Source organism: Primulina eburnea, chromosome 2 (assembly GCF_022965805.1).
Source record: "Primulina eburnea isolate SZY01 chromosome 2, ASM2296580v1, whole genome shotgun sequence".
Lineage (NCBI taxonomy): Eukaryota > Viridiplantae > Streptophyta > Magnoliopsida > Lamiales > Gesneriaceae > Primulina > Primulina eburnea.
In genome coordinates, this window is record NC_133102.1 from 34,648,258 (window position 1) to 34,662,657 (window position 14,400).

Sequence of the window (14,400 nt, forward strand, 5' to 3'; positions counted from 1 at the left end):
AATGTTCTAAGAAAAATTTATGCAGGAAGGTGTGAAAGATTGAGATTACTAATGCAAAAAGGAATTCCAGAAGATATTCGTCTTGTAATAGAAGCTAAGGTCCGATTAGGAGGAGAAGTTCAACAATCATTGCTTATTCGGTATTTGCCTGGATTAGGAAAAAGCACTTATGCGAAAAAACGAAGGGCCAAAAGTTTAGGGGTTTGTCATAAGTGTGCAAGATGGACTTGTGACAAACGATGCAGATCTTTGGGATGTGTTTCCAATAACAGAGAAGATAAAATTGATTTCATTAAGAATGGGCTGATTAAGGAGTCTTTAGATAACATCTTATTGACTCTTGAGACGCATTCTAGTGGACATGTGCATATTGAACTTCTCCGTTTATGGAAACAATTTCAAGATGAGCGTCATAGTCTTGGGAATCTGACTAAAAAAGACCCTGTTTGCCAATTTATAAGAAAATTGGATGGGAAGCATATCCTCGACTCATAGAAGGCGTTGAAGCCGTTTCTGGACGTAAAACCAGAGGAAAATTGTGAGCCACAATCACACTACTGTTTATAAGCATAAAAAAAAAAGGAAAGTAAAAACATGACTGGATCCTCTGCACAAACATTGAAAAATATTTGTGTATTTTGTGGGTCGAGTCCTGGAAAAAATGAAGTGTTTGTAGAAGCAGCGAATAATCTTGGAAAGATATTGGCTGAGAGAAAAATTCACTTGGTATATGGGGGAGGTAATATTGGGTTAATGGGATCTGTTTCAACATCTGCTCATCTTGGAGGTAGTCAGGTATTGGGTATTATTCCTATAGCTTTAGCTGAAGGAAATATTACAGGTGTTACGATTGGGGAGGAATTAAAAGTTTCTTCTATGTATGAAAGAATCACTCAAATGATTGAAAATTCTGATGCTTTTATCGCACTACCAGGTGGTTTTGGTACATTAGAAGAAATTTTTCACACTGTTTCTTGGGCACAACTTAATATCCATAATAAACCCGTGGGCTTGTTGAATATCAATAATTATTATGACAGTTTGTTGACATTTCTTGATAAAGCTGTGGAACAGAATTTCATTTCAGAAAATTCACGACGGATGCTCATCTGTGCTTCGACTGCCGATCAATTAATTGATGATTTGGAAGCTTTTGTTCATAAGCCTGATCCGATGATAACAAAGATCAATTGGTCGCAATCAAGCAGTAAGAAAAGGAAGTTGGATCATTGATTCAAAAGTCGTGGATTGGTTTGCGTTTGTTTCAGTTTGTTATCTTCAATAAAGTTCCAGGTGATATCTCTTTCATTATGTACTCTTTATTAATAGCTATTTTGACATTAGGGACAATGTCATATTCTGATTGGGGGGAGAACACATATAAAAAAAAAAAAAAAAAAAACAAATTTAAAAAAAAATTAAATATTATTTTAAAATAAAACCATGTTTATTGTTTGTACCTTAGTAATTTTTTGCAAAAATGTCATACATTACATATTTGAAAGATTTAAATTAGAACATGCATTAATCTATTTAAGAATGTTTAAATTTTATTTGAAAAAAGGTCATTTTTAATATTCTGATCAATATAAAAATATGATTTATGAAATCTTTTTGAGTGATTAACCATTGTGATAAAATTAGGTAGTAAAGTATATGGCCCAAGATATACCTTATAAGAGTGCCTAAAATTTTTGAACTCACACATATTTTGTGAGTGAGTGGAGAGGACTGAGAAAACAGCTTTCGAGCCTTTATTGATCATGAGAGAGACTATCTATTGTTTAGATCTTGAGTTCTTATTTTGAAAAAAAAAATATATATTTCCTGAAAAAAAAAAAAAAGAAAAAAAAAGAAAAATACAAAAAGAAAGATGTTGAAGATCTATGTAATTTTTAAGTTATATGCTGCGACCCATTTTTCTCTCATAAGAATAAAAAAATAAATAAAAAAATAAAAAAAGAAAGAGAGAAATACATTGTACAAATTAAATAAATATGTGGTCAAAAAGCATAAACTTAGTCTGATTCCATGATGTAAAAAAAAAAAAAAAAAAAATCAGGAAAAAAAAATATAATAAGAACAACTGGATTTTAAATCAATTGATTTTCTATCTTTTGATTAGTTTGGCTCGTTTGTCTGTCTGCATTCTGTAAACCATTTTTCTGAGCATTTATCTGTATTCCAACTCCATGAGAGAAATCGTTGCCATAAATTGAAACATTTATTAACCTGTGAGGATATGGAGTTGAGACTCTTACTAGGAATTTCTGAAGGCCGTGTACATTTAACTACCTAAAATAAGCTTTGAATTAATCATCTCAAATTATTTCATAAATTATAATTATGATGATCTTGATATAACTTTGACAGTTTTCAAATTTTATTTAAACACTTAGATAGTTCTGATTACATTTCTATTTAAATTAATCAATATGTTTTGTATTGCTATTAACGCTTAAATTGCTAGGGACTAGCAATAAGCTGGTTGGGAGGTGTGATAAACATAAAAATTGTACATTAATTAAATGTTTTATAATATAAATATATAGTTTTTGTTTTATTAAATTTTTAAATATTATATGTTTTATAATAAATTGTATAAAATATAAGTTGTTGTGTAATTATAAGTTTTTACTATTTTTACAGGTTCGATAAAACAAGAATAACCTTGGCGTTGCAAATGGGATTAAGATGATTCTTGGACCTGTAGAAAGTTGATGTTAATATCTACAATATTGGTGGCAAGCATGAGATAAAAATCCTCTCACAATTGGGATCAAATTAAGCAACAATTAAAGTTACCGAAGGAGTGGCAGTTTTACCATGCTCTAGTATTTTGACCATATCTCTCAAACTACTTGGTCAAATATTCTGAAAAAAATACCACAACTAGACAACTCAATTATCCACATGTTTCATTTTATGTGAAGAAGAAAATTCGGAGAAGATGCTTGTCAAAAGTGATGTGCAATATAATATTAATTTCTTGGAACACCAATGAAGACTTATGTGTAAAAAATAATATTTTATTTATGGTTGTCTCCCCAAATTTGGCTATAAATAGGGGTGCATTGTAATGTATTGAGATATCCCTCATTCTATGAACAAATCTTTGAGTTCATAATATTTCTCTCTATATTTTTCTTTTATTTCTTCATTTAAATATAATTAGCATGTTAATTTCATATTCAAAGTTTTACACTTTGAATAATGAATAGCTAACTTCCTAAAGTTGAGATGATAAGGTGAAGCTCTTGGCATGATAATAAGGTTATTATAAGGTAAGAATCTATGTTTTATATTATTTAATCATTATTTATTGTTTATGTTATATTTATTTCTTTAAGCATTTTTATACCCTACTTATAAGTGGGAGTTTTGATTTATTGTTGCTATATGTTACACTAAATTCTTGGAACCATTTAAATGTTAGTTTGGTATTACCAACCATTTAAAATGGATGCCTTGAGTTATTATATATAAATATATTATAATATTAAATTCTTGGAACCATTTAAATGTTAGTTTGGTTTTACCAACCATTTAACTTGGATTCCTTGATTTATTATATATGAATATATTATAGTATTAATTTATTGGTACCATTTAAATGTTTGTTTGGTTTTACCAACCATTTAAAGTGGGAACCTTGATTTAGTGTTTACAAATATATATAGCACAATAAATACTTGACCACATTTATAAGTTTTGGTATATATTATGTACTTATAAGATTATAATTTATAACATAATATAAATATGATTATTTAATATATTGGAACCATTTTATTAAGTGGATTTCAATATTGTTCGTTAATGTTAACTTTATTAAAATACCAAGAGTGGATCCTTTAATCTCAACTACTTAAATTTAAATTTGAACAATTAAAATTTACCCATTAAAGATTCAATTAAAATTAAAAAGAAACAAAAACAAAAACAAAAAGACATTGTAGTGGACTTGTAATTACCTTAGCTTCCCTGTGGATACGATATTCGGACTCACCGAATTATACTACTTGTGGACAACCTGCTCTTGGGAGTGCAACAATCAAAGTCGCAACAACACTATATTATTACTTGACATCGTGCACTTGCGATTAATTTTAAGCATACAAAATCATATTTTTATTGGGGATTTTACTGTGCAAGTTTTACTCGATCAAGTTTTTGGCGCCGTTGCCGGGGACTGTTAATCTACAATTTTATTTTTTTATGGTTATTTTCTTTAGCATTTTATTTTTCCTGAGATAACACTTCATATTTTATTACAGATATCTCTTCAAGTGCATGCCAAAGTCACTTTACGTGGAACTTCAGTTCGATCCTCAAATTGAAAGAACTTTCCGAAGGCGAAGACAAAAACAAAGACTAAAAGAACTGATTGAAAGACACGAGCAAGAACGTGGAGAGGAACAGCGTGACAATAGACAAGTTGAGATACCGCATCGCATACCAATGCTGGAGTATGCCCAACCTTCTTTGGAGGGTGCACGCCCTAGCATTGTGAGGCCTATCGTGCAGGCGAATCACTTCGAAATCAAGCCAGCCATAATCCAGATGATTCAGAACACGGTCCAATTTGGAGGAACTGCAATGGATGACCCAAACACGCACATCGCGGATTTTCTTGAAATTTGCGATACTTTTAAATTCAATGGAGTTTCTAATGATGCTGTTAGGTTGCGTTTATTTCCTTTCTCCTTACGTGATAAAGCTAAAGCATGGTTAAATTGTTTGCCTGTAGGTTCGATCGCTACGTGGGACGACATGGCGAAAGCCTTTCTCATCAAATACTTCCCTCCCTCCAAGACCATGAAGCTGCGGGCAGACATTACAACATTTGCTCAATTCGATCAGGAATCTCTATATGAGGCATGGGAACGCTTCAAGGATCTACTACGAAGATGCCCACATCACGAGTTACCACTTGGGTTAGTCATTCAAACATTTTATTATGGTTTGCTTACTCCTAACCGTACTATGATAGATGCGGCTGCATTTGGAAACCTGTTGAGAAAGACCGCGGAGGAAGGATATGAATTGTTAGAGAAGATGGCTACTAGCAGCTATCATCCTCAATCTGAAAGAAACAACCAGCGGAAGAGTGCAGGAGTTCACCAGGTAACTGATTTTTCTGCTATTACTGCACAACTTGATGCTTTAAACAGGAAAATAGACGGCTTGAATGTGGGTGGCACGGCGATGTGTCTTCAAGAGATATTCTGTGAAAAGTGTGGAGGGGAACACTATGCGAAGGACTGTCAAGATGACAATCCATTCTATGTGCAAAATGAGGCACCAGTGAACCAAGTGGGAGTCCAAAACCGCCCAAGTCATGACCCTTATTCGAACATATACAATCCTGGGTGGAGGCAACATCCCAACTTCTCATGGGGTGGTCAAAACAGTCAGAATAGACCGCAAGGAGGACAACAATATGGGAAACAACCGATGTACAGATCCGATCCTCCTAGAGAAGAAAAGTCCAACTTGGAGCAAATGATGTCTAAGTTTATTTCATCCACTGAACTAGACTTCAAAACCAAGATGCATCGATAAAAGGGCTCGAGAATAAAATTGGACAGTTGGCCAAGATGATAGCAAGTAGAGAGCCGGGCACCTTGCCAAGTAATACTGAGACTAATCCAAAAGAGCAAGTGAAGGCCATTGAGTTGAAGAGTGGGAAAATTTTGGAGTCGAAGGGAAAAGAAAAAATTCAAATACTGGATGAACCGACTGAGACATCAAAAGGTAAGTCTTCTAACTCTACACTAGCACCCACTACACAACCTAAAATTGTTATTCCTCCACCTTTCCCTGCAGCATTGAAAAAAGCAAAACTAAATGCACAATTCGGTAAGTTTCTCTAGGTGTTTAAAAAATTACATATCAATATTCCCTTTGCCGATGCTTTAATGCAAATGCCTAGTTATGCTAAATTTTTGAAGGATATTTTAGCAAATAAGAGGAAGTTGGAGGATCACATGACAGTTAACTTGACTAAAAATTGCTTCGCTTTGGTGCAAAACAAAATCCCACCGAAACTCAAAGACCCAGGGAGTTTTTCTATTCCTTGCATGATTGGTGATGTTGTTTTTTACAAAGCTTTGTGTGATCTTGGTGCAAGTATTAATCTTATGCCTTTATCTGTGTTTAGGAAACTTGGGTTGGGAGAGCCTAAGCCGACGAGGATGTCCTTGCAACTGGCTGACAGATCTGTCAAATACCCCCGCGGAGTGATTGAGGATGTGCTAGTGAAAGTGGACAAATTCATTTTTCCTGCGGATTTCGTGGTTCTCGACATGGAGGAGGATACAGACATGCCTCTAATTTTGGGGAGACCGTTCCTTGCAACTGGCAAGGCACTGATTGATGTGCAAGAAGGGAAATTGAGATTAAGAGTGGGCGAGGAGGAGATTACTTTTGATGTTTTTAATGCATTTAAGCACACACTGCATTCTGATAGCTGTTTTAGAATTAATGCTTTTGACTCTCTTGTGTCTCACTATGTGTAGGATGCTTTTAGGGACCCTTTGGAAGCCACTATCACTACTGAGTTGGGAGAAGAGGAATTGGATGATGAAAAAACAGAAATTGTGGCACATCTCAACGCCACCATTCCAGTTCCAATTTGCCGATGTCCCTGAGCCGGAGGCTGGTGTCATTCCCCCCGAGGCACACGAGGAGGATGATCTTTGAGAGGGGAGTTACTTCTGTCCCCTCCTTTTCTTTCGCGCATTCCATTTCGATCATTTTGTATATTTCTATTTTTGTTGCATGTTTCAGTCTTATTGCATCGGTTTTGTTATGCACTATCTGTCACTGTTCTATCGTCTGTTGCATTGGGGACAATGCTTGACTCTAGTATTGGGGGGTGGATGGGTGTTGTGTCGTTTTTGTCGTTTTGTGATGTGTTCGTATTGTTCGTTGGCATGTAGTTTTAGTTGTTTTGCATATGTTTATGTGTTAGCCGACAGTATTCGATATAGTACTTGTTAGCCAAGGATGATTAAAAAGTAATGAGACATGCCCTGTTGATCGTCTACTCGCATTTCTTTAGCACTTACTGTGGTAGAGACATGAAGTTTTATTTCGAGTATTGAACTTTATTTACACGAATGTTAGAACTAAACGCATGCATGATAAGAGGGTGAAAATTTTGGACTAAAGTGGGGAACAAAGATTTTTGAAGGTGTGAATTGAGTTTGACTATATTCTCTCGATTAGAGGTATCTATCAGCAATCAAAAAAAGAAAAAAAAAGAGCAAGTTGGAGATGTAAGGTGAGGGGGAGCCGAATAAAGGAATGAAATCCTAGTCCTGGCTAAAGTTGGAGTTGCAAGGTGTTGTGGAGCCGAATAAAGGAATGAAATCCTATTCCTGGCTAAAAATGAAAAATAAAAATAAATAAACTCATGAATGTGAATCTGAAATGAAAAGTTCTAATATAGTCCTTTCATTGCTGTATTCCAATTCAGAAAAATAGAAAGATAGTTGCCGATGGATACCAATTGCAGAGGAATATAGGAGAGTAAGATTTACACAACAGGCTGATTTAATTCTCTTACAATAGTTGGAAATGGATCTCTCTGTCATGTGCGCTGGTAGGACTAACAAAACACACACACACGTTCATGCTTTATTTGAAACCATGTCTAGACCTAAGGAAGTGCGAAGATTTTATGTTTGTGTTGATCGACGAGGGAATATGTTGAGTTTCGCTGAGGCTAGTTGATGATTATGAGTTCACTGTCGGGTTACTTTGTGTCACGTTCCAGTTCTGTCTTCTCACCTTTTTTGCTCGAGGGCGAGCAAAAGGTTAGTATTAGGGGGTTTATAGAGGTGGATTTTACTTGTTTTTCATATCGTGTTTTGTTGCATTGTGTTGCATTTATCACTGAGATTTCGTGCATTTTGTGTTGTTTTAGCATAATCTATATCTTTGTGTCGCTCATGTGTTTAGTGGCGAAAATGCAGGAGAATTGCGAAGAAACTGAAAAAAGAGGAAGAAAGTCGAGAGACCTCCGCCCGGGCGCACATTTGCATCCGCTCGGGCGCATTCAAGCTTGGAGAAAGAATTTTAATCGAGAGACATCCGCCCGGGCGCGCAAAAATCAGGAAAAAGATGCTTGTTGCGAAACACATCCGCCCGGGTGGAAACTCTTGTCCGCTCGGGCGCGATTGTATTTTTGGAAAATATCATGCTCGATTCCATTCCTTAATTTCTGAAGGAGAATGATATGGTAAGGTCTAGGGGACGACTTCAGAGGGATGGAGACTTGATTTTGCAGCCGCCACAAGCTTTCGGAGAGCACTTTGTGCTTGGATTGAAGATTTGAAGTCGTCCGAGCATCGTTCTTCGCAGATTTCTTCTCGGCTAGTATTTCTAATCTAGTTTCCTTCATTTTAAACTTTGTTTTGTTTATTTTGATCATGAATTCTAGTAGCTAAACTTTATTATTTGTTGGGATTAAAGGGGATCCTACCCCGAACGTTGATTTGAATTAATTTATATTTCGATTATGCGTTATTCTTGATTTTACTACTGTTTTACTGTGTCATTAAAGCGTAGCTAACTTTAACAACGTTTTCATATCACGAGTGAGTTCGAGAGAATAACGAGTGATAGGATAGAGTAGTATAATCCGCGGATCTACAATTTACATAGATATATGAAATTGGATACGTGCCGATAGTCATAGTCCTTGGGGTCGAAAACTAGGGGATTTCATAGATCGTAATGCGATTTGCTGTTGATAAATAATTAAAGACATTTAATTACTTCATTGAGTAGAATTAGTTTGGCATAGCTCGAGAGAGTAGGTTCAATAGATTAGGAAATCTTGTCGGAAGTGTAGATCACGATCAAACGAATTGATTAATAAACGAGGGGTAGGTGAACCGAGATTCCCAACAAATCATTTCTCATTGAATTTTAACTCAACATTTTAGATTAAATTCTCATTCATTACTTGTTGAATCATTTTAATTGCATATTTATTTGAGTGTAGTAGGAATAATCACACAACTCAATTTTCGTTGCTAAATGTTAAATAACTGAAAATAATAATTGTTAAACACAGTCTTCAGTGGAACGATACTCGTACTCTTGTACACTATATTATTACTTGACATCGTGCACTTGCGATTAACTTTGAGCATACAAAATCATATTTTTATTGGGGATTTTACTGTGCAAGTTTTGCTCGATCACAATGCCTGTCAATACTCAATCTGGCAATGACAATATCGAAGGTATCGTATCAATATACAATTCAGATCAATACTGGATATAATCAGAACTGAATCAAATTCTGTTTCAACGGCATAACTGCACAGTCTCAATATAGCCAGCAATACAATATCAATCAAATAACAATCCCAACACCTCATAATCAATAACAACACAATTCTGATATCAAATCGGTCTAATCACAATCAATCAGCTCTGAAAATTCATAATAATTATATAAACAATCTGTTCTTCGATCCGGTTTCGATTATACGATGTCTGATATCGCAAGAACAACATATATGGATCATATATGATTCTGGCAGTATCATAATTTCAAATCATATCAAAACGTAGTAAAACTTACGTCCTGTTATAGCCTGCGTCGATAGAAACTCAGTACTGAAGTCAGATTGAAAATCAGACGGTTGGATTTCACGTAACTCACAATTCTACGTACGGAACTTGAAGCTTTTTCTTTCTTCCTCGTCTCTCCCCTTTTCATTACTTAGGAAGTAAGGATTTATATATATATATATATACATACACGTTGCATTGATGAACCAAGTGTCGATTTTTCATTCTGCATGACTCGCGCATATGCGCACGCAAGCCCCGCGCATATGCGCGAGACCTAGTGTCTCGGTGCATTACAACTCGTGCATATGTGCGCCTCCATCCGTCCCTTTGGCTTTCTGCACAGCTCGCGCATATGCGCGATCACTTCTCGCGCATATGCGCGAGGTCTTCTGCCACTGTCGCGCATATGCGCGGCTCCTTGTCGCGCATATGCGCGAGGTGTTCTGCTCTCGCACATATTCCGTGTTTTCTTTCGTCTTTTCGGTATAATCCTTTCCGTATATAATCACCTCAATTATCACCAAATCATTTCAGATTACGGTAATCAAATTCTCGGACCTTACATTTCTCCCCCCCTAAGATACGATTTCGTCCCCGAAATCACAGGAAATCAATTCCAAAATCATATGCAATCAAGTCAGCTATCAATTCAGATAGCAAAGGAGGTATATATATAAAATTTAAAAGAGAACTCACCTCAATGAAGCAATTCTGGAATCGCTGTCTCATTTCGGATTCTGTCTTTCAAGTATAGCTTCTTTAATATTCTAATAACTCCATTGAACTGTCAACAACAGAATAGTCTTCATTCTGAATTATCTTTCTTTTACTGATTTTGATTTCAATCTGAAATAATGCTTCAAGAAATATAGTATCATAATATAACTTGAAGTAACTCTGACAAAATCAATCTCAAAATACTGTTTATACAACATCCGTTTATCTTAATCAACAGCTCATATCAAATCAACATCGTCATCTGCCATCAAATCTGTTTAGGCTAAATCAATTCAATATTCAATCTCCTATATCAAATACCAACGATTATCGTCTGACGTTGGCATATTCAATCTGTCTATTCAGAGCTGTCGTCATTCTTTCGAAATAAGCTTCACTTCTTCGATCATATCTCTGATCATATCAGGTACCTCAGAGATATTATTCCCATACAAAGGGAATCTGTAGTTCTCACCGTATAATGTCTCGAATGAAGTTATCTCAATTCTCATCTGATAGCTATTGTTGTATGGAACTTACGAAGTGACAATAAATCCTGCCAATTAGTGTTAAAATCAAGCACTACAGCTCTAAGCATATTCTCCAAAATCCGGATAATCCACTCTGATTGTCCATCAGTCGGTGAATGTTATGCAATACTCAGATATAATCTTATACCCAACTCTTGATGTACACCCTGCCAAACGTACAAAGTCAACCAAAATCACGGTCTGATATAATCAACTCTCGACACTCTATGTAATCTAATCAATTTTCTGACACAAATCTCAGTAATATACTCATATCTGCACGTCCTCATGTACGAAATAAAACTTACAGACTTGATCAGTCTGACACTCCTAATTCAATTAATGCTCAATTTCGGAAGGAATGCGGTAGCTTCATCACGGTGTTCCTGAAAATGCAATCCCAATTCCCTTCAGGAATCGATAAGCTATATAACCAATTTCCTGGTTTCATTCTTTCTGTCTTCATCGGTCGGCAATTTAGGCATTTCAGTACAAAATCTGTCATATCTGATCTCATCTGCTTCTATCAGGATGAATGCTAATTCAATTATTTTGCACTTCTAACAACATCAGTCATTTCAAACTCGAAATATCTGGCACAACCCATCGGTTATTCATATACAATGCAGTATCACATACCTGATATTCTGATCGATACCCTGCTCTGACTATCGATATCAAGTTCTGAACATTCTGATCAAATTTTTGGACTGCTTTAATTCTCGAAATCAGTTCTGGTTCGGCTTGGACGGTATCAAGTCTCAACTGTATACAATCTGTATCAAATACTGCTTCAGAAAATAACAATTCTCAATCAGATTTAAAACAACAGTCGGATATAATAATCTGCTAAACTCATAGGACCGCAAATTTCTGACACTGATGTCGATCTCGGCCAACTGATCGCGGTTTCAACTGTGCTAGAATCAATCGGTATACTATCTTCAAATGTCAACTACCCTGAATACAATTTGTCTCAGTCAATATTCAGAATTCCACAGTTTCTGTGTACCACTTTCCAGTTCTCAGAATATTCAATACAATACTCAGATATTTAACAGAATCAGTCATATTCTTCGAATATACCAGAATATCATATCATAGATCAACAAATCAGAGAATCATCAAAATATTCTGAACACAGAGATTATCAATGCACCTATATATTGATACATCCCTAACGAGAAACACTCAATCAGATGTAACTCTAGGCCGTAAATCTTTTAACTGATCTTTCAATTCAATCAGTATCATTCGGCACGAAGTTCTAGAAATCATAACAGTACCTGATATCGAGTCAAGGCTGAAATCAATATTCCTGATTCAAGGCAAACCCGGAAGCTCATCTGGGACGACTTTAAAAACGCTCCTGTCACTGGCAAATCAGTCATTGATACGCTCCAACTTAGTAAATCAACTCAATACATAAGGAATCACTCTGTTCCTTTCCAATAATCATCGAGTCATGAACATCACATATATCAAAGGTATTCTAAATCCAGAATCCTTATCGTACCATGTTCATTCTTCGGCCATTTCAGGTCCGAATCTTACCATCTTCTGGAAATATTCTATGGTAGCTCTGTACTTGATTAGCATATCAATATCCAGAATGCAGTCACAATCAGACAATACAAGTACACACCAGCTAACCCAATCTCGTTCTCATCTCACTGCAGTAAACAATGTTTCACAGAATTTACTGATATCAAAACTCTTCCCAAAAAGTAATGAACAAATAGTAAAAGACTCAATAGATAAAGCATATATCAATGCAAATCATTCAGAAATCATATATGATGTACGAGTATCTCTCACTACATACACGAAATAACCATAAAGGAACAGTTACCTACCACTATAGCATCAAGTTCATCCTGGGTCTGTTCCTCGGTCATTGCAACCAAATGCCTTTGCTCCCTGGAATCTTCGAGAACCTCGCTGTGGACATACTCTCGAAAAATGTCCTGGTCGTTTGCAGATATGGCAACTACCAAATAATCCTTGGCATTGCTCAGTGGATGTCTCCCTCCGCAAGTGCTGCAATAAACTCCAGTATAGCTCTGGCTCGAACTACCGGAGCTAGAAGAACTGCTTTTTAACTTCTTGAATTGTCTTCCTCTTGCTTTCAAATAATTTTTCTTTCCACTACTGCTACTACCAGTCTCAAGTCCGAGAGGTGGTTGTTGTGGTCTCGATGCTGGAGGCATTAACGAAGCTCCCTTCTGTCTCATCAGACTGGCTTCGGCTCTCTTGGCTCTACTCAGAGCATCAGCAAAATTATAGGGTCGGCCAGTTTTTACCAATATCAATATCTCAGGATTCAATCCCTTAACAAACTGATCAGTCACAGCTTCATCACTCTCAGCCACATGAGGAGCAAAACTTAATAAAGCAGAAAATTGAGCAACATATTCTTCAATGTTTAACTGCCCCTGTTTCAAATTTTCAAACTCTGACTTCTTATCTTCTCGGTAAGAACCTGGAAAAAGCTTCGATAAATTCCACTTTGAAGATTTCCCACGTAATCATTGTACTACGCTGTCCTAAGGCTTCTTTGGTTGAAATCCACCAACTCTTAGCGAATTCCTGTAACTGGTGTCCAATCAGTTTAACTCTACGTTCATCCGAGTACTCAAGTGAATCAAACAATATTTCTATATCATCTATCCAGCTCTCACAATCAACAGTCGTCTCAGTACCCCTCAGAATCGGCGGTGTCAATGAATGAAACCTCTTCAACTGTGTTTCCATCAAAGTTTCTGACACATCCATATGATTAGTCACCCTACTACCTTGTTCTGGAATTCTTCGAGGAGAGATATCTGATGATCACAAGAGTTAGCAATCACATGAGATAAATCCGTCTCAGTCCATTTCTGATCAGCTTACCTCTGATCAAGAATTGGTTCTGATTCATTCTCAAATAATACACATTACCAAATCAACTCAGATATTCAGGTAACATGTATCTTCAAAAACAGTAAACACATAATGCAATATTAGCATATACAATGTAATTCAAAATTATAATAAATCACATGCTAGCAATCACATGCAAGGAAGGAAAATTCATTCTACCCCGCTCACTAGCTTCTATCTCAGTTTCATGAACCTACAGTTCTAGACCTATTGCTCTGATACCACCTGCTGTGGGGACCCGGACACTAATCATCTTCTTAATCGTTATTAATATCAAATGAAACAATTAAGAATGTGGGACATAATTTTTTTTTTAAAATATAAATGCGGAAACGTAATGTAAATCAATCTGATATACATGTTAAACATAAACGTACAAGTTTTGTACTGTCTACAAAAATCAACTAGGTTCAACTACATATCAATCCTGAATCCTAATCTACTTCTGAGCCCGGATCTCCATGCTAATCTTGAATCATCTCTCATCCTCTGTCTGACCCTAATCGTGTCCCACCAGTTGTCATGCACACATACAAACTAGACAACAGCCGGATAACTCCGGTGAGAATTAATTTCCCAGTTTAAATCATGTAAACATGCATTTCATATAAACAAATATAAAAGCATGAAATAG

At 35.9% G+C, this 14,400-nt stretch overlaps 1 non-coding gene across 1 annotated transcript; it reads right to left on the minus strand.

The window, feature by feature from the left end:
* Window positions 1-4,822: 4,822 nt before the first annotated feature.
* On the minus strand, window positions 4,823-4,928 carry LOC140824854 (small nucleolar RNA R71). Its single transcript, XR_012116473.1, has one exon. It is a non-coding gene; the product is annotated as a small nucleolar RNA R71 (small nucleolar RNA).
* Between the last annotated feature and the right edge of the window lie 9,472 nt (window positions 4,929-14,400).